Genomic DNA, 14676 nt, shown 5'->3' with positions numbered 1-14676 from the left:
GAAGGTTGCAACACAGGCCGAATGTTCCCTGGTAATTGCCTGATTCCCTGGAAATACAAGTTGTAAGCACCTTACTCAAGGTGTGAGAGGTCTGCAGGTGAAGGGAGGGCAAGGCAGGGTCCTGCTGTGACACCAGGACAGGGCCAGCACTGCCTGGGCTCAGCAGCCCTGGGATGCTCATCCTTCAGCTGAGCCTTGCTGAGCCACGGGTGCAGGTTGCTGGGGTGGAAAGGGAGTGGATCACTGTGGAACATCTTCACTAGGAAGCAGAATGTAAGCAAGAAAAAACCCCTCATGTCACAGCTGAGCAAGAAAAAAACCCCTCATGTCCCAGCTGAGCAACGGGGGCTCCCTCCTCCCCCTGCCCCCATCGGGATTTGTCTCCCTGAGCCTGATTCCAGGCTGAGCAAGGGCTCAAGGCTTGGCCAGGATAAAAGGGACACGAAATAATCTGAGTGATAATCTGTTGATTAGCATTGGCTAAATATAATCTGCTAAGTATCAACTGAACAGATATCTGGCACTTTTCCTCCATTACTTTTGGAGCACTAAACCGACTCGTTTGGTGGATTCCTTCCCAGTTTTATGTGTCAGCAAATGGAAAGCAGCGAGCAGCAGTGACCACAGCCATCCCCCCAAACCAGCCTGTCCCCAGGCTGAGGGTTTCCCTCAGCCCTGTCCTTCTCCCTGCCTTGTCCTCCATCACTGCCTGTGGCTTTACGGGCTCTGGCTGGGGAGCAGAACCCAGCCCGGGGGTGGCTGCCCAGGCCACGGAGCTCCTGCTCCTCAGGCTCGGACCACGAAGGAGAGCAGCTCCTATGTGATGTGCCTTATGTGCGTGCAGACCTGATTTATATCTCTTCCAACAAGCTGTTCTCTGCTATCACGAGCCAACAGGACCCATAGGGTGTTACAAGACATATTACATGCAGCCAAGAGCTTTAATCCCCCTGGGGGAGTGATTACAAACAACTACACACGTCCCAGAGTTGCTTAATCACTGTTAAGAAATTTCTTTATAATCTGAGTAAATTACTTTAATTACTTGCAACTACCAATTAGCGTTTGAATGCTTCCACTGAGAAGTTTGCAGGCATTAATCTGCTCCCTTGGAATGTTAAATCACCGGCTGGAAGATGGCTTTCGTCTCGGCAGCAGGCAGGGATCTGGCAGGGGCGAGGGGAGGCATCAGCCCTGCCCCTCCGCGTCCCCGGAGCCCGGGGAGAGCCGAGTTTTTCAGCAGCTGGAGGAGCCCTGGGACAGGGTGGTCTCTCCCTGGCCCCCTGGGTGCCGAGGCTGGGGCAGGGGCTGCCCCGGTTCCGTTCCCCACACAGAGCTGGGTGGTTCGGGCTCGTGTTTTCCCGTGTGCTGGACCGGGTGGGATTTGCTGAGCGGGACCTTCATACCCGAATGCCCTTGGGGTCCGGATCAGCAGGGCTCCATTCCCCATCTTCCCACCCGTCCTGACTGACAGCAACCTTCAAACCTTGAAAAGACACCATCGAGGTCTGAACTTGCTTTTCTGGCCGCTTTCTAGTCTTTGCTGGCAGGGTTAGGATTCCAACCTTTTTTTTTTTTTTTTTTTTAATTTTTTTCTCTTTGCTCTGGAGGCCCGGGGTGTGGGGGGGGCTGCATGTCTTTTGCTTTGTCCTGAGGAGCCCCGGCACAGGAGCAGGGTGCCCTGGGAGGGGGGAGAAGGGGAGGCTGCAGCACGGCCAGAGCTGGGGGGGAGCATCAGGCAGAAAGACTTCAAATTAGGAAAGTGCTGCCGGGCCAGGGGGAAGGGGAAGGGGAAGCAGAGGAGAGGGCGGGCACAGACGCTGTGGTCCTTCACCTCCTCCTGGGCTGTGTGCTCTTCTGGAAGATGTGTCTCTGGCTTCCACTGGGAATAGGTTCTCCTCGCAGTGGAAAACCCACGAAGCCAAATTCGTGCCAGTTGGGAGGCCCTGCAGCTCCATACCAGTCTGCACAGGAGAAAGGCCTGTTTGTAAAATAGTAAAATGAGCGGGGAACCTAACGCAGGATATATTGATGTGCAGGAGCCAAGTAGATTATCCTGGAGTGCCTGAAGGAGCTGTGTTCTAATCCCCTGTTTGCAGACAGAGCTGTGGCAGGAGCTCAGCAGCTGGCAGCAGTGCCAGGAGCAGCTGGAGGAGCTGGGACAGCAGATCCAGCAGCACCCCGGCCTCCTGCCCACAAAGGGGGCTGTGCAGAGGGCCTGGGAAGAGCTCTGACTTGGTCACAGGGGTGCTCTGCCCTCCCTTCCCTACCCCAGGCACTGGAAGGCAAACTGGAAGCAGAGGGTGCTGGTGGGCAGACTGTGGATGCAGCACATGGAGCTCTGTGGCAAGAGGGATCCCTCACTGGTCCTTACCCCGTTCCTGTTTCCCTCTTCCACCCATCCCCACCAGCATCCTGCTGGGGCAGCTGCTCGGGGTCAGGCAAAGGGACAAAAATGTGAAGCAAACACATCTGAGAAACCCATCCCTTGCTCCCTGCCCAGGGGAGGGCTGAGGGCTGCCAGCACTGCTCCCCACAGCAGGACAGGCAGGTCCTATGACCAAGCTGCAAGGCTGGAGGGACAGCCTGCCAGGCACTGAAAATGCTGCATGGAAAGGAAATTTGACAAATCCATCCTCCCTGGCACCACCCCACAGCACGTCATCCCACACTGCAGCTCCCTTTGCCTTTGTCCCTGTGCCAGAGCCCTCCGCTCCCCTTGATGACTCCCCAGTCCCTATCACTCAGAAAATGATGTTCTTATTTCTTCAAACATACCCCTCGGGGTAGGTGTCAGCTCGGCATCAGCTCACGGAGCAGCGGGGCTGAGCAGGAGGCACACCCCATCACATGCTGCCTGTCTCCCTGACACATGTGCACACACACCAAGCTAAATTTACCCCTGGCGTGTTCCCGGGATGGGCTGCAGCAGCTCAGCTGCTATCAGGTGTAATTCCCCTGCCTGCCCGGGCAGCACCTGCACACACGGGCACGTCCCGAGCACGGGGGCTGGGGCGCTGCTGGATCACAACGTGTACATCATGAGGGATGTATGGGGTCAACCCGCCTGCCTGCCACTGGAAATGTCCCTGCAGGGGCCAAGCAGCAGCCTGGAGGAGCTGGGGATGGGGCAGAACCCCCCTCCCAACACATCCCAGGACTTTGCTGTTCCCGTGCCCTCTGTGGGCACAGCCTGACCACAGCCCACGAGTCCCCGGGAGCCACTGTCCCCCTGAGGCTGCCGTGGGTGGGTGATGGGGTCTGGGCCCAGCTGCCAGTGCTCCCCATGCCCCAGCACATCCTTGCCTGGGGGGCTGCCCAGGATGAAGCTCCTGGGGCATCCTGTGGCAGGACCAGCTCCCTCTCACTCGAAGCTGCAGTCTCCTCTGGCTCTGTGAGAGGTTCTGGCACTCTGTGGTCCTTTGGTGTCCACCAGGAACTGGTGTGTGGCTACCCCAGAGCCCAGCAAGCCACGGCTGAGCTGGGCAGAGGCTGAGATGCTCCTCCTAGCATGGCTGAGCTGTGGCCCGGGCTCCAGAGCCCTCCTCACCTGGGTTGTGTTTATCACTGGTGATACTTTCACATGAGAAACAAATAAAGGCTGATGATATCTCCTGCAGAAAAAAACAAGGTTACTCCCCTGACCTGATTAATGCAAATAAACTGAACGGAGTCCTGTTGCCCAGGGCTTGCAAATTTAATATTGTTAAACTGGCTCGTTTTGTGCTGGTTTAGCCTCTTGCCCTGTGACTGCAATTACCTCCAAGGGCCTGGCAGGGCTTGGGTGCTGCTTCCCCCCTCACCTCACGTGAGGTGTGTTGGGCTGGGCTGCCTTGGGTGGCTCTTCAGATTTTTCTTCTTCTTCTTCTTGTGGTTTAATTTCCTTTGAGTTTATTAATTATGGCGAGGGGTGAGGACCAGGAATGTTCAGCTAATGTTTGCTCTTTGTGTACTGTGGCACTTCGCCCCCGTAATTCCCTCTCCCGTGGCTGTCTGGGGATGGGTCAGGGGAAGCTGAGCCAGCCCACCTGCTGGAGGGCACTGCGAAATTCTTTCTTCCTTTCCCTGCCCCCTTTTTTTTCCTTTTCTTTACCCATCTCCCCACACCACTGCTGCCCTCAAGGCACCAAACCACTGCTTTGCAGGGTGCTCAGGGAATGTGTTTCAAAGCATTCAACCAAGGTGTGGGGTGGGTGCACCCCTGGCTGGGTCTCTGGGGAAAAGGAGGGGGCACTGCGGGCACCCCCGACTCAACTGAGCCCAGAGATGCTCCGGACCCAGCATGAGCTGACACAGGGCAGGAAGCAGCTTTTTATCCAGCCCCACCTGCAGCAGCTGGGATCCACATTCCTCAGCGTTTGAGTGGTGAAAGCAACAGGTTGGTTGGTTTGGATTTCTTCCCCTGTCTCTCAGGAGCCACCAGATGAGCTCCTGGGGACTCTTCTCAGCCTAGAGCTCAGGTCCTGGGCTGCTGCAGGACACCCCAGCCTAATAATGGCTTTTAATTCCTCGGGCTGGGAACGCTGGGCTGGGCTCCCATCCCCGCGGCTGTCAGCCTGCCTTTCAGCAGCACAAAATTCATTTTAAAGGGAATAAAAGTGCGTCTGTGAATGGCTCTTTATAATTCATGAATGGGCCCGGGAACGGGGGCTTGCACCCTTTCTGTTTGCTTACCTCTAACTTCAAGCTGGGAGCTGTCAAGGAGAGTGAGAAGAGGAAGGCTGCTGGCTCCCCAGCGAGCACACTGCGTGCTGGCACCCCCCTCCCACACCCTGCTCTTTACTTCGCCTTTCTTGTTTAGTTTCAGGCACCGGAGCTGCCAATCTCGGGGTGGTTTTTAGTGCCTCTGCGCTGAGTCTGTCACGATGCCTTAATGGCTGTATCACCTTGTGGAGCTCTCAGACATCCTCAGCTCCTTTCATCAGCGGTGGGAAACCTGCCAGCCCCTGACAGCTTCTCCCAAACAAATCACGGCGCGGTCTAACCCGGGAGATGTGACCGCCGGTCCCGCCGCACAGGCGGCTCGGAGCGATCCCTCCGGCAGCACCCGGCAGCTCCCGGGCTCTGCCCTGCCCTGTGCCACGGCCTCAGCACTCAGGCCCGGGTGGGACCAAGTGTTTCCAGCCCAGCCAGTGCTGCAGCTCAGCAGGAAGCCACTCGGCTGCCTCCCAGGTCCTTCCTGAGGCGGCCCTGCTGGGGGAGCCAGACCCGTGTGCTCTGCAGCATCCCCACCTGCACAGCCCAGGGTGCCTCCAGGACAGCACAGGTACCTGGCTATCCCAGTACCTGGCTATCCCAGTGCCTGGCTATCCCAGTGCCTGGCTGTTGGGGTACCCAGCTATCCCAGTGCCCAGCTATCCCAGGCCCTGACTATCACAGTATGTACCCACCCTGGTACACAGTTATCCCAGTTCCCAGATACCCCAGTACTGGGCTATCCCAATATTCAGCAATCCCAGTGCCCAGCTATCCCAGCACCCACTATCCCAGTACCCAGCTGTCCTGCTGTGGTCCTGCCAGGCCCCCAGTCCCTGCAGCAGATGTTTGCTCCTCCAGTCCTGCCCTGCCCCAGCAGAGCTGCTCCCAGCAGGGCTGCGTACTGGGGATTCCCTGGCATCAATCCCCACAGACCAGCTGGATGCCCTGGATCTGTGTCCCAGGGCTGGGGCTGCAGCCAGAGAAGGACCTCATGCCCTGGCTCCTGCCTCCTGTGCTCTGGAACCATTTTCATCCCACCACATATCTCACCACAAGAGCCTGGGCTGGGGCAGGAGCAGCTTCTATCCGAATGGAGACCCAGCAAAGGCCATGGTGTTTCATCATTGTGGGGCCCAGACTGCCCCTCCTGCACCAACAAGGGAACTCTGGGTGTGCTTCAAAGAGTTATTCATTCTCTTCTGTTTTGGGATGTGTTCTTTTTTTTTTTTTTTTTTTTTTTTTCCCAAACCACCCACTTCAAGTTTTGGGTGAAGGTTCAATTTCATTTTTCTTATTCCCAGCTCCTTTGCCCATCCCTAAAGCAAACACAGCAGAGCAGGTGTGGGGGGGAGAGGTTGTATCTATCACACGGGGGGGCAGGGGAGCTGAAGGCAAACAGAGGAGGACAATGCAGTGGGTATTTGCATAACCCAGTCAGAAAGATTTTGGCTGGAAAGCCAGAGCTACTGGTAGAGAAATGTATGGGTCTGAACAGGATCTCTGGTGCTGAAGAGTTGCAGACCCCGGGGGTAATAAATCAAGGAGCTGGGTGAGGAGGCAGCAGCTCCAGAGCTTCCCAGGCTTGGCATCTCCTGAGCCTGGAGAGATCCCGTCCCCTCCTGCCCCTTCCACAGCCTGGGGAAGGTGTGGGGTGCCCAGGGAGGGACTCACAGGTGTGGAGTGGTTGTTTGTAGGAAGGGATGCTCAGGGCATGGACTACGGGGTGGGCTCCCAGGGCTGCTCCTCCACACTGCCAGGTGGCCTTGGCCAAGCTGTCTCACCTTGCATGGATTTCTGCAGAGCTGCTTCCTTGGTGGGACCATTTTCCCTGCTCTGCGGGTGTGGTGTGGCTCCTTTTGTTGGTATTTGTGGATACCTGGAAAACAAGGATCCAGCCTGGCCCCTGGCCTGGCAGGGCATGCAGGGGTGACACGGATCTCTGAGAGCTGAGCTGTCCCCTGTGCCAGCTGCCTGCTGGGGTGAGAAGGCTGCAGAGTGTCAGGGAGGGGCAGCAAGCAAAGAGCTTTGCGAGCATCTGGCTGGCATGGCACAGGGAGGATGTCCCCTGCCTGGGGACACCGAGGAGCTGCCCCACGGGAGGGCACACGGAGGGGTGGTGGGGACCAGGGCCCTCTGCTTCCCTCCCCTGCAGTGAAGGGGCCCGATCCGAGCAGCTCCTCCCCTGTCCCTTCCACAAGGAGCTGATCCTTGCTCTGGGTCTGGGAGGAGAAGCTCAGGGCAGGGCAGGGCAGGAGCTCCCAGGGGGAGGGAGCACTGCAGGGAGGATGCTGCCAGCACTGGCACCAGTGGCAGCCCCTGATTACAGGGCAGGGTATTTAAAGTCCATTCTGCAAATCAGTGCCGTGGATACTAATATAAGTAACTTAAAAAAAAAAAAAAAAAAAAAAAAAAAAAAAAAAAGCAAGGAGATAAAACCCCCGCATTTACATTTCTAAGGAATATGAAATTGTGCTTTTGAATAAAAGCAATTTGTAAACTTTAGATAGCAGCAAATTCCTTGTTTTTTGGATACAATACCAGCTTTGCATATGCACTGAAAGAAAAAGGGAGAGAAAATAACCCTGAAGCATCCTGCCCACTGCATTAGCTTTTAAAATAAAACCCATTTATATATAAATGTTGGCTTTTTTCCCAGTCTCTGTAGAAAAGCTTTTCTATATTAAATGCTACAATGAATTAAATTAACCATAATGATTTCTTTGTGAATGGAAACCCTTTTTCCTGTGTGACATGTTTTTGATCTTTTTTTTTCTTTTTTTTTTTTTTTTTTTCCCGGTTACAACAAACCCTTGCTCCTATCAAGTTGAGGATTTTGTTTGCTCTGCTATTTGCACAGTGCCATGCAATTACTATTTGCACTTCTCATTCCCCAGGAAAACAAACCCCAAACCCCAGCTCTGCCTCCCCTCCCCGGGACCAGAGAGCCCTTTGCCAGCCCTGCTCTCACCTGCCCGCAGCCGGGCCCGCTACCTCTCCTCTAAAGATGCCAAGAACAAGTGGTTCCAGGGAAAACACCTCCTCTTTCCCCCTCTCTGGGCACCCCCACCAATCCAAACCATCTCCTCTGTCCCATTCCATGCCCTGGAGCAGTTCCCTGAGCTCTGGCTGGAGGAAGCAGCCTGGAGGTCCCATCCCTGGTTTCTCCTCCCACCTCATCTCCTTGTCTTGCTTGCTTGTTGCTGGTTTTTTGGTTGGTTGGTTGGTTTGTTGTTTTCTTCTTTGTTTTCGTTTGGTTGGTTTGTTTTCTGTAAAGCATTTCTCTTTCCACCAGCCTCCTTTTCCTGGAAAACAGAAGGGCTGGGAGGAAGCTGGAGAATCCCTCTGCACCCCGGGTGGGAGCTGGCAGAGCTCCTCAGACAGCTCCTGGGGCTGCTCTGCTGTAGTCCTGAAGAGGCCTTCGAAAAGAGCAGCAGAAAAGAAGAAAAAAAACCCAAACTTCCCATGTCTGTCTGTCCATTCACCCTGGTAAAACCATCTTGTGCCCCTGTGAAGCTGCTCCCTCTTGTCCAGGCAGCCTGAGGCACACACAGTGTCTCTGACACACTTGGGAAACAATTCCAGTTCAGCAAGAATCATCAGAAGGATCTTTTGATATTTTTTTTTTTCCTTGACATTCATTCCTACTTTGCTTTTGCTGGATTTAATTCCATTGCTCCCCTCCAAGGCCCTTGAGCAGCCCCTCTCTTTCCACACTGGTATCATCATCAGATGCTCTGGGGCTGCTGCACATCCCTGGTCCCCCCGTGTCCCCTCCACCCACCCTCAGAGGCTTTCCCAGCCAGGAACAATCAGATCTCTGGGGGTTCAGTACATCAAATGGTTCAGACCCTAATAAATCACACCCTGTATTACAAATAAAGAAAAAAAAATGCCCAAGATGGAGGTATTTTGATTAGTTTTCTTTTTGGCTGTGGGCAGGCACTTGGTGCAGGGTGTGTCCCAGTGGGGTGAGACAGCAGGCACTGTTTTCAGAGGTGCTGCCACCTCCATGCACGGGCCCTGTTTCTCTACAGAAACGTGAGCTTGAACGTCTGATAGGTCACTGCAGGATCTGGGTTTCCTAGGTAATGTTTCATCTCTCATCTCAGTGATCAGCATAATGAACATTTTTGTTCCTGCATAAATCTCACCTGAAAGAAACCCCATTTAGTAGAGAATCACCAAACTGAGGGAAAATGCCTGGCACAGAGAATCCCCTGAGGACTTTCCCTCAGGATGGGGGCTGCCCAATGTTCCTGGCAGGACAAACTTCCCAGCTCCTGCAGGAGACACAAGGCAATGGGAATGAGCAAGAGGGGGGTGCATCAGCTCCTCAGGGAGCTATGGGTTGGGATATTTTCAGTTCAGGGTCAGAGTTTCTGCTGCCATTCACAAAATCTGTGTGGAGGCTGAGGAGCAGGGATGGGGTGTCCCTTGGAGAGGAGGAAATCAGTTCCCTGGGTCTGAAATGCATTCAAGGGAGAGTTAGATCTGACATGACTGAAATTCTCTCTCCCCTTGCTGCCAGAGGGGCTGGGGTGCTGGAAGGGAAAGGCAGAAATCCCTTCCCACCTCACCAGGAGAAACCCATCCCTGCCCAGAGTCAGCGTCAGGGATGAAGAAAAGCCCCAGTCTTACGATTATTTGCTCTGAGACTCTGGCACTACGCTGTCCTCAGAGCTTTAATTTAGATGATTTAGGGTCCTTTTATTTAGTTTTAGCCCATTTACCATTGTAAAGAGGCTGTGAACCAGGACGCTGGTCCCTGCACGTATCGACAGAGCTGATCAATTGCTGACTGCTGGGGCTGTGATGTGGTTAGGCAGGGGGAAAAAGAAAAAACCCAACACATTTTTCCCCCCTTCTAATTAGGTGCTTCATTTGGCTCTGCCGGCACACGTGTTTTTGGTGGCAGGGGTGACATTTTCAGCTCACAGGGTGATGACAGGGGAAGCAGAGCATGCTGAGAGCCGGGGGAGGCACAGCACTGGAACCCCCACAGACATTTCCATGCCACCCCACATGTACTGGGAGGGGATGGTGTTCCACAGGGGGCTGGGGCTGGCAAGGAGCCCTGTGGCAACCTCCCTGTGTCAGCAGCAGCCTGGATCTTGCCTGCTTGCTGCATGGCAGGAATCACACCCTGCTGCAGCCAGCACCCTGAGATGCTCCAGGCACCCCCTGCCCAGCGGGGTGACCAGAGGAGAAGGGACACGTTGGGATGTAAGGGGTTCTTGGAGCTGGGATCAGGATGGGCAAGAGTTGGGATCTGGCTGCAGTTCCCTGGCTATCTACCCGTGGATTTAGCAGTTGCTTCATCTTTGGGGTGTAGAAATCTTGGGAAAAGGTTTGAAGGCTCTCAGCCAGGAGGGGTTTGGCTCAGGAGGAGTCCAGCAGAGCAGGGAAGGCCCCAAGCTGGAGAGTTAAAAGGCAGCAGAGCTGAAGCTCTGCCTGGTGCTGAAACCTTCCCGGTGATCCCTCTGCCTTGATGCAGCAACAGAAGCTTTCTCCTAAGTGGTACCAAATGCACCAGATTCTGGCAGCCCCTCTGCTCCTGTGGCACCCGTCAGGAGGCACCAAGGGTCAGGCTGAGGGGAGCACTGCCACCCCCCTGCCACCCAGCCCTCAGATATGCTGAAAGGTAGCACACGAGAAGCTGCTGGTGCTGTTGTTCTTGGTTTCCTCTGTTTTTTTTCTTACCGTCTTCCAGATGCTGCAAAATCCCCAGATGCAGCCACAACAAAGTTCTTCCTTTTTTTTTTTTTTTTTTTTTTTTTTTTTAACTTTAAAAAACATAATTGGGTAACTGAGAATAATGACTAAACAATGCAATAAATCATGTCTACACCTGGCCTGGAAACGGGGGGGAGGGTGGCTCAGGGAGAAGTGTTTCTTCCCTCATTAATGAACTGAGCTGAAACATCGACACAAAATGCTCCCAGAGTCAGCAAATCTGTTCCAGCCCCAGGCAGGGAGCCCCTGGCAGTCCTGGGTGCTCTGGATGGGGGACAGGAGTCCCCATCGCTGGGGTTGGGGCTGAACCACCTGGTAAGGGAGGACTTGCTGTGCTAAATAAACCCCAAATCTTTCCCTTTGGCCTGAGCAGAGCAGCAAACTCACATGGAAATGTCACTGCTTTAATAGCTGAAGACATTTTTACGTCCCAGCAATAATTTTTGACTGCACGGTGCCACTCACCTCCTCTGCTGCATAAATACAACCAAAGCCCACCCCTGCACCCCAGCTCCCTGGTCACCAGGAGTCTGCCATAACTCTGCTGAGGCTGATAATGGTCTCAGCTGTCCCAGCACAGAAATCCCCCCTCAGGAGAAGGAGTCAGGGCAGAGGGGATGGAAGGGTTGGGGCAGCCCTGGGAGCATTAATTCCACCTTCTCTGTCCATGCCACCTTCCTGTGCCTTGGCTGGGGTCTCAGCAGCCCACCCCTCTCCCATGGGTGCTTCTCCAAAGAAACATTTCATGCCTGGAGAGGGGGGGCCAGGCCTGCTGGGATGCTCTGGTAACGTGTTCTTCCAGGCTTACACCTTTATCAGCTTGTTCAAAGTGAGATGCTGATATGGCTGAGCCTCTCCAAGCTGACAGATGCTCTTATCTCTGCTGCTGTCAGTGCTGCAGAGGCTGGGGAGCTTGTGGAAAAAAATGCAAGAAAAAGGTTTGGGGAGCCTAAGCCTAAGGGTGCATTCTGGGTCTTTAGCTCTCATTATGGTTGTTCAACTCTGTTGACCCAGCACCTTCGAGGAGTTTGTGGCCATTTCTGTGTTTCATGGGCATTGGACCCTTTTCCATCAGCCTTTGCCCATCACAGGACACACTCACCCCCATCCCAGCCAGGGCAGAGAAGTGGCCTGTGGGCACGTGAAGGCTGTAAGCCCACTGCTATAGGAAGGCCAATTAGAAACATCACTGAAAAAAAAAACTGCAACGAAAGCTCAAAGCTTGGCTGATGGTCACTTCAGCCACTGAATATTTTGTTCTTTGTAGGCTCTGACTTTAGCTTGAGCTCCCCAGCTTCTCTGGCTTTGCCTGCTGACCTTCCTCATCCTCACTCCAAGAGCCAAGGCTGCTCAGGAGGCTGAGTGCATGTGCCCACCTGCAGTCCCTGAACATGCAAGGAAAACACAAACATAATTGAAAAAAGTAATTAAAACTTTTAACAGTGTTGATGAGAGAGTTTTCTCCTTGGCCTGCCATTAATTGTCAGGAAATAAATACCTTCATGGCCTCTGTAATTACGGCCTAAACACAACTGAGAGAAAATCTCTGTCATTAAACACATCCTCAAAGATCTCGTGTCTCCACCTGCTCTCCATGAAACCCCACTCTCCCTGGCCTTGCCTCTCAGACAGCCCAGAAACAACTTCCCAGGACACCAGAGTCACCCAAAAAAAAGGTGACATTTCCCCAGTCCCTCAGCAGATCTCTGCCCCATGGAACCCATCCCGTGGCACTGTGCTGCCCTGCAGCATCCTTGTGTCCTGCCCTGTGCAGCCGGGGTGCTGGGAGGAGGGTCACAGCATCACGGAATTATTTGGGCTGGAAAAGGCCCCTGAGGTTCATCCAACCCAGCCTATGGCCTAACACGACCACACCAAGTGCCACATCCAGCCTTTCCTTAACCTGCTCCAGCCATGGTGACTCCACCACTTCACTGGGCACTCGGCCACCTCACCAGCTCCAGCCTGGAGACCCAGGGCTGATCCCACCTTTCCTGAAGTGGCAGGAGAGCCTCGGGAAGTGGGGAGCATCCCGTTGTACCCTCGGCATTTGGCAGCTCTTTAGCTGCTGAACCAGCGCTGGCAGAGCCATTGTTTGGCTGAGTGGCTTCAATAAGAGTCCGGAACAATGAGATGCACAGAGACAAAGGTTTTTAATGGATAATTAATTGTTCCAGCCTGTAAAGTTTCTGTGCAAAGATCCTGGTGAATCAGAGTTTCCGACTTCCAGCCCCTTTACAACGGGACTAAACAGTAATGCAAAAATCATGGGCTGGATCGGGAATTTTTTTAAAAAAAAGACAGAACCAGAAGTGAGGGAACCGTGAGGGCGGGATGGGGAGAGTCGGGGAGCAAGGGGCTGGTGGCAGCATCAGATGGGGAAGAGGACACTTATCTTGAAGGTACTCATCATCCTGGAAGTAAAGCAAAATGAGAGGAAGAGGAGGGACAGCCGGGGCACCAGAGGGTTCGGACACCTCCGCCGTGTCCCCCCAGCAGGCAGCAGAGCCCGGCGCACATGCGGAGACATGCGGAGACATGCGGAGACATGCATTAGGGGCAGACACATGCTAAGCACACGCATATTAATCACGTCTCTCTGTCTGTCTCCCCCTCTCTTTTCGGAGCTGTGCTCAAAGCCAGGAGATTAGCTGATCACAGCCAAAGGCAGGGGACAAAGCAGACTTCAATGGAGTCCCCGCATAATGGCAGATTACATTAGAGAGAACAGACAGACGTGTCCTTGTCATCCCAGGTTAATATGACTATAGATTAGTGCTGTAGCTGTTGATTGTTATGGAAATCCCCCCATTTAGCTCGTTCCTAAAGCATTGACAGTTCTAGCCTTGGATTCGGAGCAGGGGTGGAACTTGTTAATGGATTTCATTTTCCTGCAGGAAGCCGAGGCATTTAAAGGGAGAGGCAGCACAAATCTGCTGAGTTTCTGGAAGAGTTCCAGTGCGTATTGAGTCAGCGCGGACATTTAATCCCTTGTTCAGATGCAAAGCAATGCAAAGAGCCATGTTGGCCTCGCCTCTCTAGGAAAAAAGGAGGAATTTTGGCTGGCTGGAAGTAAACGTTCACGGGGTTGTTTCCTCTGAAAACCCCTCCTGACCTGGGCAGCCAATGCCTGGGGCACGTCCCCGCACACCCCACGCATGTCACCGCACCTGCGGCCGCGACGGCTCTGCCAGGGCTGGGTGGGGGATGCCAGCTCGGGGACTGTGGCTGCTCCATCCCTCCATTTGTTGTCACCTTGTCGCCGCCGTGTTTGCTGCCTTTCCCCTGGGGAACGCTCTGTGTCCCCGCACCTTGTAAAGAGTCCCCGCTCCCCCTGCCTGGTGACCGTCCCCTCTCGGACACTTTCAGCGCTCCTTGTGCTCTTTTTGGTCAGGGATATCTCTCCACCCATCCAAAGGTGGCTGCTGCCAGCCAGAAGTGATGAAATCCCACCCTCTGCCCCCGCCCCATTTTCCATCAGGAGAAGAAACAAACAAACACACAAACAAACCAGAAATGAAGCCCCGAGAAGGGCCGTGGTGTTTTTCACAGTGCGGGTGGTGGTTTTCAGTGCTGACACATTTTAGTGCAGCTCCTGGTGGGGTCAGAGCAGGGATGGGAAGGGACAGCAAAGAAAAAATTGGGGGTTCTCTCTGCTGGTTGGCACTCTCCGTCCTCCAGGGGAGCCCGCTGTAAATTTGGATTTACAGAAGTAAGGACCATGTTTTCCTGCCGTTTTGTTCATTCCCAGCGTCCAGGATACCTGATCTTGACGGGACCTCTGGGATGCTTCTGCAGCACACGCGGTGCATAGTAATAACGCTAATGAATTCCCCCTTCCCTAATTGCTCCCGGTGCCGGGGGTCACACACACGCCCTGTCCCAAGCCCTGCTCAGTGCTGTCAAACTGGCTCTTCCCTGGGAACCCTCTGCCCCTGGGGGAGGGGGGGGTTGCTGGGGAGATGCCTTGGGGGGTCCCACACTTTGGAGCCTGGCTTCAGGTGGAGGGATAAGCAGCAGGAGAAGCAGACGAAGGTCCCGAGAAACAAAGCTGCCCTTCTCATGCAAATGCCTCTGGTGGTGAGGGGAATGCGAGGGAGGGAGACACAGGGGCTCCTGGCGCCGATAGAGATGCTGAATTGTTTCTAATTAATTAGCATGTTTTTCAAAGCTTTCCACGAGACGTCAGCAGCTTTTTAAGGGCGTTTTGCCAAAGAGCATTTAAATGGAAATCCCCCTGAGATA

Source organism: Heliangelus exortis, chromosome 14 (assembly GCF_036169615.1).
Source record: "Heliangelus exortis chromosome 14, bHelExo1.hap1, whole genome shotgun sequence".
NCBI lineage: Eukaryota > Metazoa > Chordata > Aves > Apodiformes > Trochilidae > Heliangelus > Heliangelus exortis.
This window is presented reverse-complemented; position numbering follows the sequence as displayed.